Source organism: Loxodonta africana, chromosome 1 (genome assembly GCF_030014295.1).
Source record: "Loxodonta africana isolate mLoxAfr1 chromosome 1, mLoxAfr1.hap2, whole genome shotgun sequence".
NCBI lineage: Eukaryota > Metazoa > Chordata > Mammalia > Proboscidea > Elephantidae > Loxodonta > Loxodonta africana.
The window spans coordinates 79,484,347-79,489,512 of record NC_087342.1 but is presented as its reverse complement, the minus strand read 5'-3'; the positions used below and the strand labels follow the sequence as shown (position 1 = coordinate 79,489,512).

Genomic DNA, 5,166 nt, shown 5'->3' with positions numbered 1-5,166 from the left:
GACGAGGTGGCCGAGTGGTTAAGGTGATGGACTGCTAATCCATTGTGCATTGCGCACGTGGGTTCAAATCCCATCCTCGTCATTCCTTCCTTTCCTCACTGTGTCGTGGAAGTGAGATTTGGAACTCTGGTGGCACAGTCATTTTCTGCTAATGAAAAACTAAGTAATTCAAATCTACCAGCAGTGCCTTGGAAATGCTAAGAGGCAGTTCTATTCTGTCCTATAGGGTTGCTGTGAATCCGGATTGACTAGAGGGCAACAGGTTTGGTTTTATTGTTTTTGACTCCTGACAGGTGCACAGCATTGCCCAAGAAGAGAAACACACCTTTGGACTTTCATCTTCCATTCAGCCAAGCACAGATTCTCCAGACAGACATTATTTTCCTTTTGCCCTTTTGTAACCTCACTGTATTTGTCTCAGAGCCCCAATATTGCCCCAGAGAAACTTTCAGGAGGCAGGCAAAAACCATAAGAGAGAAGAAAAGTCTCCATAAAGTAACAGGAATCCATATTTGGACTTTTTTTCCCCCCCGGGGAAAACCAGGTGTCATCAAGTCGATTCTGGCTCATGGCAACCCCATATATGTCAGAGTAGAACTCTCCTCTCTAGGGTTCTCAATGGCTAATTGTTTGGAAGTAGATCATCAGATACCTCGAGTGACAGGAACCCCCAATGTTTCAGTTAGCAGCAAACAAGTGTTAACTATTTAAGTCCACGTAGGGACTCAATTCCCAGGGAAAAACAAAAATCCAACTGCTCAGGGGATCCGGATAACACCGCATCTGATCATCTCACAATCTCAGTTTATTAATTCTAAGTAATTGTTCTCAGAGGTTTCAGATGATCTTTGATTTCTTTTTTGAATGTTGCTAAAATTTCCTCCAACTTCAAAGTTAAAAATTTGAAAACAGAAACCTAATGTTCCCTTATCAACATTTTCACTTACATGCTTGTACTACATTCTCACAGTGCTGTCTGCATGGTGGAATGGATAAGGTGTCTGATTCCAGATCTAGAGGACTGAGGATTCCAATCCCTTTGTGGTCACTTATTTCTTATTGGGCAACAAGCAGAAAATTCTTGAAGTGACTTCCAGTGACTAATTCCTCAGGTGTTGCTGGGAGAACTGATATAGGTGAAGTTTCTTCTTTCACAAATCAGTAACAATAAAGAGGCTTTGGAAATCTAAAAAGGGCTGAGACTCAAAAAGAAAAGGGAGCAAATCTGTGTACCAGTAATGATCATTATCCTGTCCTCTTAGTTGATTACTTTTTTCTAATAACTTTTCAAGATTTCAATGGGTGTTTATTTCTTTTCTTCAAAATATAAGTGAATCTTAACTAGATAAAAAAAAAAGTACACAAAAATCTTTTTAGGCAAAGGGAAGGGCAACATATAACACAGGAATAGTCAGTACGATTGGACTAAACCAAAAGCAAAGAAATTTCCTCAATACAACCAAAAGCTTCGAAGGTCAGAGTAGCATTAGCTACATTAGCGATTGAACACAAAAGTGGCATGTGCCCTTTTAGCAGAATGAGATGAACTGGACTATAAAAGTTTTAGTTGATGCAAGGTACTAATATTTTTATTATATAAATAATTTTTACAAAAAGACTATTCTCCATATGCTACAACAAAGAAAATGAGTCAGTGAACTTAGTTGTTTCAACAATCAATATAAAATTCTGTTGATCTCCCACAACAAAAAATTGACTTTCGCCTCTTTTGCTTTAAATGGCTCATACTTCAATTTTGATGCTTGCTTCATAATAAGTGCTATAATTATAAATGAAGAAATGAAAAATGTCTTAAAAGAAAATTGAATGACCCGAAAACAAATATCACAGGAAGTTACTATATTTTATTTTTAGGTAGCTCTTTCATCTCTAACATGTTATCATTAAAAATATATCTTTCTATTTTTTGCTGTTATGAATTCTTCAATGATTTAATCACAATTAAGCTGCTGAACAATACCTACTTCTATATATAATAAGGATAATGGATAGAGTCTTTCCTGAATTATTGTTTTAGGCTGAGGGTTGGGGTGTCTTTAGGATAGAAACCAGCATTCTGTTGTGCACTTTGTGATCATTAAAATTAGAAATATGAATAAAGCAATTTCAACACTGGGAAATAGGCATTGCATTTTATCTTCTATTATGGACTCATACATGCCTAAAAAAAACAAAACACAAAAAACATTTGTGTTTTTGTCTTTCCTGAACCTGTAAACTTAGTTCTCATGTAAGAATGACATTGTGGCACTTCTCCATAAAAGTTTGTATTTAAGCCATGGGGATGAGCCTGCAAGAATTTCTTGGATGCCTTCAGGCATTCTTTATCAGGTCTATCTACATTGTTTGAGAAGGAAAATCTATTTGAAAGAACTTCATACATGTGCATCCTTCTTTTCATGCAAGTTTCTAGTGTGTCAATGATGGCATATTATGTAGTTAGGTGAAATTGACCTTTAGCGCTCAATGATACTTCTGGAGCACTTCCATCATTTTACTTGTTTCTTTCTAATGCATCTGCAATGGAGAACTGCTTGATAATCAGTATTTGGCAGTATTTGTATTGTTGTGTTTCCAAAATTTTCTCTTCAACTATGTAAATACCCTGTTAATGACTAGCAGAGATCTGTGCATGTCTTAAATTTACTTCCGAGTCTTGGAGAGCTTGACTCATCTGATGAAAATCCTGCCATATGCTATTCCACATAACCAACATAAATACATACTCTAGTGTTTGCATTTTGTTGGCCATGTTTTCAGTTTCTCTTTTGGTATCTCTTTTTTATGTCTGGTCTTCAGCAATATTTTCTAAGGCATCTAGAATCTTAGTGTACAATTCCAGGCTTGCACTCCTTGTTGCAGCATGGGCTTCCCAACATGTATTAGAAAGACCATTTAATATTCAATCATTGCCTAAGTATGTTTTAAGAACTACCCACTGGGTGAGCAGAGGTGGCAAAAAATGTGTAGAGTAACTGAACAGTAGAAAAGAAAAACCCAACTGCTTCCAGCCAGCATGTGAATGTGCAGCACACGGTATGAAAATGGCAATTCATTACATTCTAAAATTTTCTACCTTTATAAATTTGCATGCCTTTATAATGCCCTGACATATTGGCAGCATTGTCATAGGACTGGCCTCTGTACTTAAAGAAATCAATTTTGCAAACTTCACATAAATAGTAAAGCACTTCGTTTGCAATTTCTTCACTGGTATGACTTTTTAAGCTGCTGAATGTGATAAATTGCTCAACAGGTTTTCCACCTGTTGGAGATACATAATTTAAAACAATAACTTAGGTGATCTGTATGAGAAAGACCAGGAGTGGAATCTATAGGCAAACTGAAATACCAAGGTATGCTTATTTCACTGAAAATAGTTGATCAAACTTTATCACTTATTAAGTTGATTAATTCTTCACACGTTGTTTTAGACACATATGATGGGTTGCCATTTTTTATGTTACCCATTTTTGAGATGTGACTTTCTAAAAATGAATTAAACTGAGAAACAAGTTCAAGTAAACACTGAAAATGTCTCTTTTGTGGGAACACTTCATTTCTTCCCTGAAAAGATAGCCTGTGCTCAATGAGTATTATAATGACAGCAACAACACATTGCAAAACGGCTTTCCAATACTGACGTTCTTCATTAATTTGTGTTTCCAGTTCATGAGTTAAGCAAAAACCATGTCTTCGGTTTAAATAAGACACCATACAATCTCTGTGAATTGAACTGTTTTCATGTTTATCAATCAAATTCAAGTTGCTAAATCCATTCGTAGCAATTGGAAAATCAAATGATTTAGGACTGAATAGTTTGCAAGCAAAACAATATACAGAGGCAACTGATGGAGAATCCCTCTTACAGTTCTCACCATTAGCTTTGCACCCTAGAAATATATTCTGGCTACAGAACCTTGTTTGTTTACCATCCAGAAAATTTTGACATGAATTTTCAAATGGTCCACTATGATGCTGACAATCACTTTGGACCTGTTTTGAGTCAGTAATTTACATCATTAGAAGAAAAATTATTCCACAAAGCAGGATCTGTATTTGTCATTCATGGGGTTGGCAGGTGCAACAATTCCAGATTCTGAAACAGTTTCACTTTCTACAGCATTATTAACATTTTTTCATTACAGCTGGGAATGAGTGCAGAATTTGGAAAAAAAATTCTGTTTTATTCATATTGCTATTAGTAATTTCAGCAGTAGTGGTACCAATACAATGATTTGCACCCATTAAAACCAAGCGTTCAAAGAAGATGTCTCTTCTGATTCATTATATTTTGAAAAGGAAGTTAATTTTGGAATTGTCTTTAGTAATTCTCAAATCTTTTACTTTTTTCGTTTTTGTACTCCACTTAGTTTAAATTTAATTTTTTAATTTGGCTGTGTCACAGCAAATAAATTGGAATAATTGAAAATAAATAAAATTTATAAAATAAAATTTACATTCAAATTTAGACGTTAACACAAAATTTATATTTAAAAATTAGTAAGTAAAAAAATTAATTTAGAACATGTAATTTTGTTGTTCAGGTCTGAGATAGTCAAAACTAACAGTACTTACAAGGTAGTTGAAAATATTTTCATTCACTTGTGTACGATGTTTGTTGGTGGGCCCTTTGCATATCTCCACAAGTGTTTTTGGTCTTGAAGTAATACTTAAAACTTGCACATTCACTTTCCCTACCTTGCTGCTGCATCTTCACAGTTCGTTGGAAAATTGTTGACACGTGAGAGGGTTGAGAATGAAAGCAAAGAGCATGATACAAATACAAGGGTGTGCTCAATCTGAAGATGCATTTTGGTTCTCTTTGGGCAGGAATAGCTACATCACAAGTCACATGATTATAATGCTGCTGGCACGTTCTTATGTGATCTACAAGAGAAAATTATGTGAGGTTATATCTGATCTGTCTGAAATGAAAAGGAAAATATAATAGTTATTGTATACAAAATATATAAAATGGTACCAATTTCATTAGCGCCCTGTCTATTCCCTTCTGCCTTGGCAATTGCTTTTCCTTGTGTCCTGTCTGCTTGGGATCTATGAGTCTTTGCTTTGGAAACTGGTGCTCCTGTTTTGTTGATACCCTGAGCACATGCTTACAATGTTTATTGGGTGATCCATCCC

The 5,166-nt window shown here is 35.3% G+C and overlaps 1 non-coding gene across 1 annotated transcript; it reads left to right on the top strand.

Annotated features, from left to right (window-relative positions):
- On the top strand, positions 1-82 carry TRNAS-GCU (transfer RNA serine (anticodon GCU)). Its single transcript has one exon. It is a non-coding gene; the product is annotated as a tRNA-Ser (tRNA).
- The last annotated feature ends 5,084 nt before the right edge of the window (positions 83-5,166 follow it).